Here is a 16599-nt window from a genome sequence, read left to right on the forward strand (position 1 = left end):
AATTATAACATTATTTCTCTATTGCCAGTTAGTCACACAGACATTTATTAATTACTTTTGAGAAATCCACTCTGGGAGAAATAATAAAAGCAGTGATGAAAATTATAAAACAAGGACAAATATTGTAAAAATTGAAATACAATTAATACTGACATCATGATCAGAAATGAACAACAGTAGCATAGAAATGTCAGCTCCTAGCCCATATTATTCTCTTTCACACCAGCTGTTACTCCACAGTAGAAATCTCAGATATTCTTGATCCAAAACTCCAAGTCCTGAATCCATCTAAGCTGAAGTCAAAAGGTTAAAGTATCAGATTATGGATGGCAGGAACTAGGAACTATAGCTAAGTAATCCATGTGTGGGTCAAACACAAAGAAAAACAACAAAAACTAATAGAATTCAATCTGATAAATCAAAAGAATTTATTGAGTTTTGGGGTCAATTTCCAGGGAGTTACCCAGACTTCTCCCCATGAAATTCTTTTTTTTTTTTCCCCATGAAATTCTTGAAAAATAAAGACAGAAAGATACTTAGATACTTGAGAAGTTCTACCAAAATATCTAACCTCACTTTTCTTCATTGCAGTGCCCTCAGGTTATGCAACACAAGGAAATAATTTATTTGTATCACTATTATTCTACAAGCAAAGGAATTTCCTTTGACGGCTAAGATAAAACTTTCAGCAACAGAAAAACACAAAATGAAGATTATGAAGAATAATACTGACACTAAAATGCAACCTTGTGGACAGAATTCTAAGTGAAATTATGAAAAAATAAATTCAATCTGGGGGACGACCCGCTCAGGCCCCACTCTGGTCCCTCTCTCAGACAGGAACTTTCTTTCCCTCAATAAATATATTCTGCTCATAAAAAATAAATAAATAAATTCAACAATGACAGGGTTATGCCTTTCTGACTTTCTATATTTGTGTTACTCTTATTTCAGTTTGAACTTTGTCCCTCAAGAGCATCAATATATTGACTCATTTTTTTACAATTCCCCGTGACTCACAAAATTGGAATTTGGAATTTGAACACTGCCAGAAACTGTGTTTGTGTCCCTCAACATTCCTAATTGGAAACCTAACTCCAAATGTAATGATATTTGAAGTTGGGGGCTCTCAGAGTGATTGGTTCATGACAGTCTGCTTATAGTTACAATAATGTATTTAGCAGTGTTTACTGAAGTATAGCTCTCTCAAGACTATGGAAATTACTGGGGGAGGCATTAGTAAATAAAGACTGAAATAAATGTTTCCAGGCAGCTGTCTGAAATATATTTACAGTGGTTATCATCAAAAGATCAAGTTTTCTGTGGATAAAACAATAAAGTTTTATTATTTAAAAATGTCCTTGGCACAAAACTAAGAGGCCAAGGTTCCCATAGAGCTGTTGCGCCCGATACTGCTGATTTAATGGTGTTATAAATATATGTGCGCCAGGCCAGCAAGATGGCTCAGTGAACTAAGGGCTTCCTTAGGCAAGCACAGGGACCAGAGTCCAATCCTGGCACCACATGCTGTGCCAGCCCTGCCTTCCAGTGCACTGAGCCGGTGACCAAGTCCCGGCATGGTGGTGCACACCTGTAATCCCAGAACTGGGGAGGCTGAAAACAGAAGGATCACTATGAATCTGAGCTGCTACTGAGACCCTGTACCAAATACATAACTACATTTGTGCTTTCCAGGTGTGCAAGTCTTCAAAGATATAAAAACAGGGTTGTTTATGATGATAAACTTTTAGACTCCGATATTTGCCTTTATTTATTTCTGTTCCAGCTACTTGTGATAAGAGATGCATGTCAAGCCAACATGAGACGACTAGCAGCCAAATAATAATTTTTAAACACACCTATAATATTCAACAATGGAACTTAAAAAAAATTGGGGTATAACTATGAATGTCCATTTTGTATCTGTGTATTCAAAGTGGTTGGGATAGATATATAGTTGCATTCTCTTAATGAATAGAATGATTTTTTCTAATGGTGTTTGTAAGTAGGATCACAAGTCTGCATCTTGTACAGCAATTAACCACTAGGAAGAACGTATGCAGTGTATTATTTGTTGAAACTGTACTTTCGATTTGATTTGAAACTGTCTCATTGCTATATGTTTATCAATAAAACTTTGAAAAGAAAAAAAATAATTTTTAAAAGTTTACATGATGAGTATGTTGTGGGTATATCACTACATTTAGAGATGCTCAGGCACTGAGCAATCCAGACAATGCCACACACTAAAAATTAAAGGCTAACCATTATAAGCCCTTCAGGAACATCTACAGACAGGTGAGTCTCCTTTGATGGCATCCTACTGAAGGGTAACAAGTGAGGTGAGAGTTTCTTGGTATCATTTAATGTCTTGGGATCAGCTAGAGATGACTGACTGAAAAGGCCATTCTCTACTAAGATGGACATTTAATTGTGGTTCAAAGAGAAGGTCCTCATGATCATTGTGCTGAAATACTATGTATGGCTTTTGATTTCAAGTTTTCTTTATAAAACTTTATAATCACAAGTTTTCTGCAACCAAATGAACCAATGTGAGGAAAAAGAAAGAAAAAAGGTACAAGCTCAATAGGGCAGGTTGATTTCAGAACAAATCTGAGAAGGACCACTGTGACCTTGAGACAGGCTGAGGTCTTCTATGGGGCCATGGGGTGGGGTGGGAGGCTAAGTGCCGGGAACAGACTTGAGAGAGCACAAGGGGCAATGTGTGCCCAAGGACCAGGCTTGGGAGAGCACAGGGAGCAGGGACTGCTATCAGGAGCAGTGCCGGTATGAGTCATAGAGTACGGCTGCACTGGCATAGGGGCGATGGAGCAGTCTCAGGTCAGCCTAGGACGGTGGGGATGGGACTCCTTCAGCCATACATAAAGTACAAAAAGAGTAGTGTCTAGTAATGAGCATCCAAATTTTTAAATTAAATCTCACGTCCTTCCTAATTTTCTTTTAAAAAAAAATCCTTCAAAATCCCAGTAAGCAATGAAAGATGTCAGAACTAACCTCAGCCCAGCAAAGAATCACAGAAATGTGACAGCAAGAAACCAAAATACGTTCATAGATGTGGTTGGCTAAAATGCCGAGGTTAGCCTTATAGCTGGAAAACTCAGAATAATTCACAGGTTCATAGAATTTCCCCAAACTCCTAGGAGACTATGTCATTTTCTTGAGTCTCCTTTTCTTACATTGTAGTTCCACTTGAAACTTGTCACCCTCTTTGGAATACTGAAGTTTTTCTCCACAATAAACCTTAGAAATAAATAGATCACCTGCACTCAGTTTGAAGCAGTGTTGAGCTCCTGGAGTGATGCATCGGGCATTGCCTCAGCTGCCGAGCTGCCTTGCCCAAGGTCAGGGCTTGTCTAGGGAAACCCTTACCCAGCTACTGACTCATGCAGGGTATAACAATCAGCTTTTAGGGGATGGCAGGCATATAGTTCAGTGGCACAGAGCCTGCCTGGCACTCACAAGGTCCTGAGTTTGATTCCTGGCATTAAAAAAAGAAAAGAAAAAAAAAAAAACAGAGGCAAAGAACAAAAGAGAAAGGGCCAGTAAAAGAAAAGGTCAGGATCCAAGGAGATAGCTTGGTGGTCTAAGCACCTGCCTGGCAAGCGCAAGGAGGATCACTGAGTCTGGGCTGCATAGCAACACCCAGTACCAAATAAACAAATAAATGATTAATTTTTTTAAAAATCAGCTTTTTTGGCTTCACAGGGCACAACTCTGATGGGCTGTTATGGCCTGCAAGCCCCCATGGAATCAACTGAGGTTGTTGTCAAGTCTACATTGCAGCCAGACCACTTTGTCCAGTTCTGCTTCCTCTGTCTCCTTTCCATAGGTGTCGACTCCAAGCTCACTCCTAATAAACATCCCCTCACATGGTATTTCGTGTCAGTGTTCAATCTTGGAGAAGCCAACCTGTTACAAAATTGAGCCCTGCATTAAAGCCCCTTTAATTCCATGGAAGGAGGGCAGGTCAGTGACTGGCACAAGGGCCATCTACTCAGTCTGTGTCTTTCACAGCCCAGTCATCAGTATCTTCTGGAGGAGCTAGGCAGTGTCTTCCTGCAGTCTTGAGCTCAGGGTATGTGAAAGTACATTCTAAAAATCTTTGATCTGCATAAGAGAATTGGAAAATCTCTTATGTCTCCATATATCACTGATATACTTGAATTATATTGAATTAAATCTCCATCTTACGTATCAGCCTTTTTTCTTAAACCTATAATCTGTCAGTGATTTAAAAGCATGAACATAAAGAAATTTCAGCATTAATGATTCCCTTTTTATACCATTTAGTGACCTAGCTTTTAAAAATTCTTGATATGGTGGAGGTTGAATATATTATTTGAGTCATCTTTTGCTGCATAGCATCAAATTTAGGGGTACAAAGTAACATTCACTTATTACTCTAAGCTTTCAAGACTCTAGGGGTTGCCTGGGTTCAGCTAGACAGTTGTCTTTCCCTTCAGATGCCTCAAGGTTCATAGTCAGATTGTGACCAAGGCTATAGACATCTCCAAGGCTGTTTTCGTGGGACCGTTGCTATGACTGAACAACTCAAAGTGCTGGGCACAGAAGGAGCAAGGGTTCTGTGGCATCCCTGATACCAATATACTGTACCAATAGGTCATTTTGGCAAGCTGGCTTTGGGGGAGCTGGATTTCTAACATGGTACCTTAGCTCCTAAGGGGCGATATGTGGAGACTAAGACCCTAAAGCAGTGTCATTTCTTGTGACAGCCCTCAGAAGTTTGCTATTCATTCAAAGCAAATCACTAAAGCCAGCCCATATTGAAGAGGTGCAAAGTTAGAGTCCATATCCTCACAGGAGGGGGTGCTTAAGAATTTGCAGACATGTTTTAAAATGACACATACAGCAGGTGTTTTCCTTTTGAGCTGAAAAGTGGTTGAGCTTCCTTTGTTTCTTTCTTCATGAGAACTACGTCCTTGCCTAGCAATCTGTGTTTCTACATGCACATTCCAGAAAACAGCAGCTAATTTCAACAGCCAACATCCCTGAGGCTTAGTATGTACCAGTCATGAGCCCCTGACCTGCTCTCGCCTGCTCCAACTGTCATGAGACAGTGTCCTAGGTGGTCACTCTAAATAGACACTGGGAATCTGGCCTCACCACACCTGTGAGACAGATTGTAGGTTCAATGACTTCCATCAAATAAAAAAAAATTAAGGATACATCAATAAGAGGCAGAAGGAGGTTTATTAGGCAGAATTTAAGGTACACACTCTAAGAAAGTAAATGCAGGCTCCCAGAGACATTATAGCTGTGATACTAAAACTTTATAGAGATCGAGTGCCTGAACTGCACTCCCAGACTCACTTATTTATCCCAGAGTGACAACACTGTAAAACTCAAACACTGAGGTTTTAGTTTAGAGAGAGCAACTCATACATTAGCATCTTTTTTCTTAAAAGAAAAACACAATAGCGGAGTGAGTTTTCAATGATAGAAACAGCTTTTTATTGAAAAGTGAAAGTTTATTTACATTTGGAACGCTTTTGCACAATCAATGCGATCTCTGCTGTTTTGTGCATGTTGATAATTTGCCTGACCTTGGCTCTTCGTTAGCACTATGATCAACTGTTAGTCTGTTTCTTGTATCAGATTTGACATAATTCAAAGCTGAAAACATCTGCTCACAGGTGTAAAATGACCCAAACAAAATAAGAAATGCAATCCCAAGTGCTTCCACTGACTTAAAATTGGCAGAGAATTCCACACTTCAGGGATTTTGTTTTCAGCTCTGCTGTATTTCACCATCCCGTCACGTTCTGTCTCCTCAAGCTTTGCACACAGGTCATAGAATTTACTTTTCCTAGATTGAACTCTCTTGAAATTCCAATAACTCTATTTCCAGATTTCCAAAATCTAACCAGTGTAACACTGCCAGTCCTATGGATAACCCACTACTATTATGGACTACTGGACTATATTGGATTATTTTGCTGAATTCACGCACCTACAATATTTAAATGGCAATGGAATACCCATCTCTGACAAAACTAAACAAAAAAGGGGGATACAAATGAAGGACCATTTTGTATTTGTATATACATAACAGGATAGATACACAGCTACTTTCTCTTAATTCAACAAGAAGAAAGATTTGTACTAATAGTGTTTGGACAGGATATCATGTCTGCATCTTGTATTATGAAGAACCACTAAGAAGACAACAATATGCAATGTATTAATTATTGAAACTGTCCTATTAATCAGTTTTGAAACTGCCTCATTTCTATCTGTTTCTCAATAAAATTAATTAAAAAATAAATAAATGAAAATTTAAAAAATTCTAACCAGTGTAAGCAGGAAAGATGAAGATCTTCAAATTTGACTGTATCTGGAGAAGGAAGAAAACATAAGGTTGGGTCCATCTTATGGAACTATAAAAATCTGTTACTAAAATTCTCCTTTTTTACAATTCTAGAAAATTCCTTGTAGATTTTCTGAAGGCTTGTATGATTGCCTGCAAATATAAATTTTCTAAATGTAGATTGATTGGGTTCTGGGATCAAAGCCAGCGCTTATCATTTCTTCATTCCATTTACCTCTTTTTGTATTTAGTACAGGGTCTGCAGGGTCTCACCACACAGATCAGATTCATAGTGATTCTCCTGCTTTCAGCCTCCCAAGCACTGGGATTGCAGGTGTGTGCCACCCCCCCCCCAGTTCTCATGGCCATCTCAGCACATCCCGGGGGTAGGGCTGGCATGGCGCACCAGGGGATCAAACCATAAGCAGGTGCTTTAATCCACTGAACTATCTGGCCAGCCTGCTCCCTCCCTCTCTTGATTCCCTCCCTCTCCCCTCCGAACCAGGGATTGAACTCAGGCCCTTGTGCTTACCAGGCAAGCGCTTATTCTACTGAGCCATCTCCCTGGCCCCTTTGATTCCTTTCTTAACTGAGAAATGTCTATTTCCTTATTTCCTATTATCTATCTTTTATTTTGCTATTTATAATTTGGGTTTCTCATATAAGGGAAACCATGCAATATTTAAGTTGGTGAGTCTGATCTATTTCACCTGATATTATGGGTTTGATTTGGTCTTTTGGGAGGGTTTACTATTTCTTTAATTCTTTATGTATTCTAGACATTAGTCCTCTTTCTGAATATTAATTGGCAAACTTTGCACTGTAGACTTTCTTTTCACTCTGTTAGTGTTTCTTGTGCTGTGAAGAAGCTTTTTATATGATCACATTAGTTGATTCTCATTACTACTTTCTATGCATTTAGAGTTCTGTTTGGAAAGTCTTTGACTAACCCCATGACTTCAGGAGTTTTACCTATTTTTATCTTCCAGGAGACTGTGTTTTAACATTTAGTTCTTTGACCCACTTTGATTTTAGTTTTGTACATGGTGAGAGACATGGGTCTATGTTAATCATCTTCATGTGGATAGCCAGTTTGCCCATAGCTATTCATTAAAGATGCTATCCTCCGTTCAGTGTGTTTGTGGCCCCTTTGTCAAAAATCTGAAGGCCAAATGCATCTGTGGTAGTTTTTACATCTTCTATTCTGTTCCATTGATCCTCATGTCTGTTTTTGTGCCAGAATCTTTGTTTTTATTACAATAGTTTTGCAATATAACTTCATTCCAGGGGTTGTGATGCCTCCTGTTTTGCTCTTGTTGTCTAGGAGGGTTTTTGTGGTTTTTTACAAATGTATTTAGGACAGGGTCTACAGTGTCTACAAGGTCTCACTATGTAGATTGGACTTGTAGTGATCCTCCTGTTTACAGCCTCCCAAGTGCTAGGGTTACAGGGGTGTGCCACCACGCCCAATCTCAATCACCATCTCAATGTACCCGGGGACAGGGCCAGCATGGCAGGCCCGGGAATTGAACCCCCGGCCTCTGCATCTGCCTAAGCAGGCACTTTAATCTGCTGAGCTATTTGGCCAGCTCTTGGAGTTGTTTTTTGTTGTTAGTGATGGTCTTGTTTTGTTTTGTTTTTGCTATGCTGGGTCTCTTCTGGTTCCAAATAAATTTTGGAATTGCTTTCTTCAATTTTGTCCAGAAAGCTGTTGATATTTGGATTGGGATTGCACTAAATCTGTGTGTCAATTTTGGAAGTATAATCATTTTGACTATTGGTTCTGCCTATCCTGGAACAGGGGATATCTTTCCATTTTGTAATGTCCTCTTCAATTTTCTTTTTTAAGACCATTGTAGATTTCATTGTAGAGGTCTTTCACTTTCCTGGTTATATTAATTCTAAATATTTTATTTTTCTTGGCACTATTGTGATGCCATTTTTCCCTCATATCTTGCTCAATGGGCTGATTATTAGTGTAGAAGAGCACTTAATTTTTATGTGTCGATTTTGTATCCTGCTATATTACTGAATTTGGTTATTAATTCTAAGAGTTTTTCATGGAACTTTTGTGTCTTTTATATACAGGATCATGTCATCTTCAAATAATAATAATTTGACTTCTTTCTTTCTTGTACATATTATTTTTACATCTTTTTCTTGCTTACTTGCTTTTGTTAATGTTTCAGACACTATGTTGAACAGGAGTGGTGATAGTAGACATCTTTGTCTTATTCCTGATCTCAGAGAGAAAGCTCTTAATTTTTCCCTAGCTAATATGGTTTTAGCAATAGGTTTGTCATAAATGACTTTTATCAGATTGAGATAAAGTCCTTCTGTATGTGTTTTCTTCACTGTTTTTATAATGAAAGCATGTTGGGGTTTGTAGAAAGCTTGTTTTGATTTTATTGAAATGATCATATGATTTTTGTCTTGGTTCTATTTATATAATGTATTAATTTTTTTTCATTTATGTATTTGGTACAGGGTCTCACTACACAGTTTGGGCTTATAATGATCCTCCAGTTTTCATCCTCCACACCCCTGGGATTACAGGTATGCACCACCATACCTAGACTTAGTCTCAGTTTCAGTGTGCCCCAGAGGTCGGGCTGGTGTGGCATGTGGGACTGGGAATCCAACCTTGGTCCCTGCACTTGCCAAAGTAGGCACTTAGTCTGCTTTGCTATCTTGCTGGCCCTTATTACATTTATTGAACTTAGTATGTTGAGCCATTCTTGCATCCCTGAGATGAAGCCTACTTGGTCATGATGTGTGATCTTTTGATGATTCTCTGTATTATGTTTGTTGGTATCTTGTTGAAGAATTTGTAGCTACCTTCATTAAAGAGATTGAACTCTAGTTTTCTCTTTCAGTTGAGCCCTTGTCTGGTTTTAGAATCAGAATAATTCTGGCTTCTAGGAATGACTTTGTGAGTACTCCTTCCATTTCAGTTTCATTAAAGAACTTGAGGAGTATTAATGTTAGGCCTACCCTGAAGTTTTTGTACAGTTCAGAAGTGAATCTGTCCAAATCAAGGCTTTTCTTAGTTGGTAAAGCTTTTGTTACTGCTTCAATTTTATTGCCTGTTATTGGATTATTCAATAGTTTTAAATCTTGGTTCAGATTTGGTAATTTATATATTTCTAGAAATATATCCACTTCTGAATTCTCCAGTTTATTGGCATATAGATTTGCAAAATTAGTTATTAATTTTTTTACTTTTGACAATGTTCTTTGTAATTGCACAGTTTTCATTTCTAATTATATTAATTTAGATCTCTTTTTCTCTTTAGGTAGATTGGCTAAGGGTATATCTATTTTGTGATGTGTGCATTCCCAGCTATAAACATCTCTCTTAGAATTGCTTTCCTTGTGACCCGTAAGCAATGATATGTTGTACTGGAGTTATAACTTAACTGTGGAAACTGTCTTATTTATTGATTTCCTCTACAACTCATTGGCTATTAGAGTGTACTTTTTAAGTTTCTGTGAAGTAACGTAATTTCTGTTTGTTTTTTTCCTTGTTGATTTCTACCTTCATTATACTATCATCTGGTAATATGCATGGTATAATTTAAGTTATTTTACTTTTATTTTGCCTTGCTAATATTGAATAATATGTGGTCTATTTGGGGAAAAGTTCTGTATGCTGCTGAGAAGAATGCTGAGAAGATCTGTTGTGAATGAAACACCACAGGTATCTCTTAAATTCCTTTGTTTGAAGGTGTGGTTAGGGTTTTTGTCTAATTGGTCTATTTATGATAGTGGGATTTTGAAGTCCCCCTCTATAACTGTGCTAATGTTTATTTGATTTTTTGTGTCCAGTACTATTTGTTTTGTGTATAAGTGTTCAGTGTATAGCTATTTATAATTGCCATCTTTTGCTGTAGAATTGTTCCCTTAAGCAGCATGTACTCACCTTCTTTGACACTTCTGATCAGTTTTGGCTTGAAGTTCACTTTGTCTGAAAATAGGTTAGATACTCTTGCCTATTTTTTTTTTTTTTTGGCTCCTATTGCATGGAATGTCATTTTTAATCCTTTGATTTTAGTCTATAAGTTTTGGGTTAAATGTGCTTCTTGTGCATCACACATCATTGGATTTTGTTTCTTGATCCACTCTTCAGGTCTGTATTTTGATTGGGGAATTCAGACAACTCAGTATGAGAGTTCTTGCTAAGAAATATTGACTTATTCCTGTTATTATCTTATATTCCGATTGCTAACTCCCTATCTTTCTCTTCTATTTCACTGGTCACCCTCCCTGGCATATTCATTCTATTAGACTATTTGTCATTGTTAGCCTTGTTATCTCTTTCTAGGATGTTCCTGAGAATTCTGAGGGGTGCTAAGTTAGGGTCATGAATTTCTTTAGGTGTTCTTCGTCACAAAAATGTCTTATTTCCTCACCTACTTTGAAAGATAGTTTTGCAGAATATGTTAGCCTAAGTTGGAAGTTGTTTTCTCTTAGGGATTTAAATAGTTCATTCCAAACTCTCTCACATTAAAGGTTTGTGTTCAGAAGCCTGATGTAATTCCAATGGATTTGCCTTTATAAGAGATCCATTGTTTTTTGTATGCTTTTAAGATTCTGTTCTTGTGTTGTCCTTATGAGATTTTTATTTTGATGTGTCAAGAAAAGGTTCTTTTCTGACTGTGGCTCTTTGGGGTTCCATAAGCATCAGTTATCTACATTAAATTTATTTTCCTTATTTGGAAAGCTTTCTGCTATTATTTCAGTAAACAGCTTTTTAAATGCCTTTTGTGTTATCTTCCACTAATTCCAATTGATTTTACACCAGTGTTATTTTGTGTGTGTCTCTAAGTGCTGTTGGATCTATTTTTCATGTTCCCTTGCTAAATTCTAAGGTATCTCTTATTAACTGGTCACCAACAGCCATGTGTTCTGGTTCTGACACTGTTTTCACTCAGATCATTTCTGAGGCCTGTATGTTCCAAAGAACTTTTAATCTACTGAATTCCTTTTTATTATTTGTTAGATAGATAGATAGATTTATTTATTTATTTAATTGGCACAGGGTCTCACTACACAGCTCAGGCTCATACTGATCCCCCTGTATCAGCCTCCTCAGCACTGGAATTACAGGTGTGTACCACCACGTCCAGTTTTAGTGACCAGCACAACATGGGGCTGGCATGGCATGTGATACCAGGGATTGAACCAGGGTTCTTGCACTTGCTGGGCAAGTGCTTAGAATGCTGAGCTATCTCCCTGGCCCCCAGCCCCTGAATTCCTCTTTGGAGGCTTTTAATGAACTCTATGCCAGTCATTCCTGTTTTCATCATTTTGTTTAGTTCAGCTAGCTTCTTATTAGTGTTTCCTCTACACTTGTTGATTGATTTGTTTATTTGGCCCAAAGTCTCATTACACATGTTTTCTATGAGCTTCCTAAATGCTTTTTTTTTTCTTTTTTTGGCAGAACTGGGGATTGAACTCAGGCCCTTGCTCTTGCCAGGCAAGCGTTTATTCTGTCGATCTATCTCCATGGCCCCTTGCCTTACTTCTAATGTCTTCCTCTTTTTCTACTTTTCTATGTTCTTCATAACCCATTCAAATTTTATCTCCTAAGGACAAATTGACATATTAAGGACTTGTATATTACATAAAATTTTCTCGTTTGTTTTAGACTTTGATATATAACCACAAATTTAGTTAATATGGTTAAAAGTAGCAAAGTGGTAGTTACCACAGTTTGTCAGTTTCAGGCAGGGTGGTATTTAATGCTATTATCAGCTGATGGTACCACTTTAGCGAAGGTCACATAATTGTTCTAAAAGGGTATTCTCTCTGGTATTTCAATACTGAGAATGAGTAAGGGTGATAGAAAATACTATGTTACAGTGCCAAAGAACAAGGGAGTGAGCAAAGCAGGCAGTAACCTCTCATCTCCCAAAATGAAAGAGGTAGAATCTTGCAACAGACTCAAAACTCCAAAGCCAGCTACACACAGGAGACACTGCAGAGAACTCATTTGCTAATGGTTTTAAACACTAGCAGTAAAGCAACTCACCATAGGCAATTTACAAGCATCAACCCAAGAATCAAACTTAAGAAGAAAAGAAAATTAGAAGACACTTAAATAAGTGGCAACCAGAAACAGCTTGCCGAAGTCAAAGCCAGGGGAGCAATCAGGTGGGACAATCTGAAAGCCACTCACCTTGCCTCTCTGAAGTAGTAACAACAAAGCAGTTGAATGAGGCTTTAAACAAAATCACATCAGAAATAATCTCAGGTAACTGCAGAGTTGGTGTTCACAATGAAAACATGTTTCATGACTCTAGAACAGATAAAGACAAAAAAACAGAGGAGTTAAGAAAATGATAGGAGTCATGAATGCTCAACATAAGGAAGAAATGAAACCCACAACACAGATTCAAGCATATGTCCAGGTGACTAAAAATTCCACTGAAAGTATCCACAACAATGAACCAATGTAAGAAAAGAATCTCAGGTATAGAAGACAGGCTTGCAGCTAGTGATCATGAAAAGAATAGTCTTTGAAAGTAGCAGGGGACCAGAAGTCAATTTAGCAGCTGCTAGATGATGCAAAGAAGAATAACATAAGTTTAATTGGAGTTTATCTATATTTAATTCTTTCACCATCCTTAGAATATTTTCTATTTTTTTTATAAAATGAGGTTTTTGCCATTTGTATCTTATTACAGATTTTTGCTAATTCAGTTAATCTGCGATTAGTTTCTTTGTATCACTTAGCAGCTATTTAATCTATTTTCTAAAAAAAAATCTATTTTCTACGGTATCTGATTGTTTATATCTCTGAGTCTATGGTCCCCCGAATCAGCCCTTTGTTGTAGTTCTGAGACTTTCTTCACATTGGTCAGTTCTGCTGTCCATTCTTTAAATACACTTTTTGTTTAATCTCCTAGATTTCTCTCTCTCTCTCTCTCTCTCTCTCTCTCTCTCTCTCTCTCTCTCTGTCGCTGCTTGCAGTTTATTTTCTGTTGGTCAGGAGAGTTAGGATTGCTCAGTGCAGCCCAGAGAACAGAGGTCTCTAGCCTTCTGCTGGGGGCCAGCATTCTAGTGTGTCCACTTGCTATAGCCAGCTTGTCTACTTTACAGGGTGGGTCAGTAGGTAGGGCCCTGGCCTAGCAGCTGGTGGCACCAGATCAGGACAAGGGCCTAGTGTTGGCCTGGCTAGGCTGGCTCAGCGGCTGCTTTCTTGTGACTTCCGAAGCCAGGCCACCAGTGAGCATGCTGCTGGGAGCCCAGGGGGATTCCTGGTGCTCTGGAGACTGCAAAACTGTGGCCACGAACAGGACAGTGGACTTCCTGAAGAAGAAGTTTCACCAGCGGGCTGGGTCATCCTTGGGGAGATGCTGGTAATAGTTGTGGGTGGCCATGAGCAAACCACTGGAGAAGATGGCTGCCATGCTGTCCACGACGGTGGAGACCTCGGCAGTGACACTCACAGGCCTTGGCACAGTCATGGGCAGTGGGGACAGGGGTGCTAGGCCACAGACCCCATCTGTAGAGCACGCCACAGCTGGCCAGACCACTCCATCAACACCACGCCAGTATGCACATGCATAATCTCCTAGATTTCTATTTGGTACTTTCGCATGGACTCTAGTTCTTTGCTGACTAGTTCATAATATCATAATCTAATTCTTTGGTCATTGGTTCATGATTGGTTTGCATCATTTTGTTTAGCTTAGTTAGATTTTTATTAGTGCTTCCTATAAGCTCAGTTATTGTTTTGTTTTTAAAGTCTATTACTGGACTTACATTTTCTTTGAGTTCACTAAGTACCTTATTCATCTGGCAATTTTTGTCTTCTCTCTCTCTCTCTCTCTCTCTCTCTCTCTCTCTCTCTCTTTCTCTCTCTGTTTTCATCTTCTTCTTTTTCTCATTTCATATAGCTCAGCTGCTGGGATTTTTATTTCCTCTTCATTAGTGTCTCATGATCAGCTATGTGGGGGTTGGGATGTTTTGGAGGTAATTTGTCTTGTTTTCTTATTGTGCATGTCTATATGTGCTAAAGCTTGCCAGTCAATTGTCTTGTAGAAAGATGTTTTTCGTTACTAAGGTATCTTTGGTGAGCATTTGCTTTCCAGTGATTTCCTTTGGATATGGATAGCCACAGATCTTTGCCTCTGTCCCAAGACTAAGCCAACTTTGTTAATTCAGGGAGGGAAAGCTATAGTGTAATTGGCCTAATGCTCAGTTGTCTGGAAATAAACTTCAGTACTGTTGATGATACAAAGACAAACCAGATACTGGTAGACAGTAAAAAGGAATTAAGAGCAACAACTATTTCACCTAACAATTAAGAGCAACTGAATCAGAGACAGTAGTAGTGACAAAGACAAACTAGATACTGACATACCTTAAGAACCTATAAAAACTACTGCTGTACCTCCCTTAACAATAGAAAAAAGATGCATAATAATAATAATAATAATAATAATAATAATAATAATAAAGTCAGGTCAGCCAGATAGCTTAGTGGACTAAGGTCAGTGGACCCACATTCAATTCCTGAAGTATCATGCTGGCCCTGCCTCCTAGGGCAAGTTGAGACGGTGACTGAGATTGGGCATGGTGGCACGCACCTATAATCCCAGTGCTTGGGAGGTTGAAAACAGGAGGATCACTACAAGTCCAATCTGTGTTATGAGACCCTGTAATACCCTGTACTAAGAACATAAAAGAAAAAATAATAATAATGAAGGCAAATCAAAACTTGACATCCAGTAAATATCTACTAAATTCAACAAATAAATATATCACCATTTAACAATAGAAAACAACTGAAAAATAATAGTATTGAGTGAATTAAATATATAAAGATTAGTAAAAATTTTTATTTTTTTAGATAGGATCTCACTGTGTAGTCCAACCTGGACTTGAACTCACTTATGTTGACCAGGTTGGCCTCGAACTCATAGTGATTCTCCTGCCTCAGCCTCCTGTATGTTGTAACTATAAGCATCTGTCACCACACTCAGCTAAATCTTAAAATTAATGCTCATGAAAATGGAAGAAGTGGGAAAGGAAAAATGAAAGACGTACAATTTGAAAAATGAAAGAATGAAGAGAAAAGTTAGTTGAAGGATCTTATTAAGGAGTAAAGGAAAATTAATAGAAGGAGATAAAAGCCAAAGAGGACATTGAAGAAGAAGACAAAGGAGGAGAAGGAGGAAGAGAAGGGGAGGCAAGAGAAAGAGGAAGAGGAAGAGGAGGACACCATAGAGCAAAATAAAAAATAAACTGCCCTCTCCCAAAAAAATGAGGGAAAATAGAAATGAGTCTAAATTTTTCTCTGTTTTCGAGTGAGTAGTTTGTCACTGGGCACTTGTGTTCTGGGAACTTCAGGGCAAATTCTGAGGGGATTTTACTGACCTTGTCAGATACAAAAGTTACATTTCTTGTTATAGAGGTCTTGCTTTATCTTGGTCTCAAGTATCCACCAGAAAAGTATAAAAATGAAGTATAAAAGTAAAGCCATATTAATATGCTGAGCTGTAAGTGACTCAAGTCAACAACTTCTTTATTTATTTATTTTGGGGGGAGCAGAACCAGAAATTGAACTCAGGCCCTTGCACTTGCCAGGCAAGTGCTTATTCTACTGAGCTATCTCCCTGGCCCCATGTCAACAACTTCTGACATTGCCAGTCCTATGGATAACCCGCTACTATTATGGACTACTGGACTAGACTGGATTATTTTGCTGAATTCATGCACCTACAATATTTAAATGGTAATGGAATACCCATCTCTGACAAAAATAAACAAAAAAGTGGGATATAAACGAAGGACCATTTTGTAGTGAAATATATATATATATATCTGTATATACAAAATAGGATAGATATAAAGCTACTTTCTCTTAATTCAGTGGGAAGAAAGATTTGTACTAATAGTGTTTGGACAAGATATCATGTCTGGAGTGGTATTTGGCACCATTTCTTTACTCTGAAAACATGTATAGAGATGACCCCTGGCTGCGGGATCCCGAACAGACCCAGAGCGCAGGCCCCGCGAGCTGCAGGTCCAGCACGGAACCCTTCAGCGGAATTCCCTGCAAAGAGGCTAGAGGCAAGACCCACCCAGCTGATTCAGGAGCAGAACATCTTGACAGAGAGACACAAAGGGTTCAACTCTAACGGCTGCAGCAGAAAGAAGTGGAGCACAGCAGCCAGATCCAAACAACACCCACCTGGAGGAATCTGAATTTCATAGATCTGGACCTGGTGCTAAGGTAA

The sequence above is a fragment of the Octodon degus genome, unplaced genomic scaffold, assembly GCF_000260255.1.
Source record: "Octodon degus isolate 3935 unplaced genomic scaffold, OctDeg1.0 scaffold00147, whole genome shotgun sequence".
NCBI lineage: Eukaryota > Metazoa > Chordata > Mammalia > Rodentia > Octodontidae > Octodon > Octodon degus.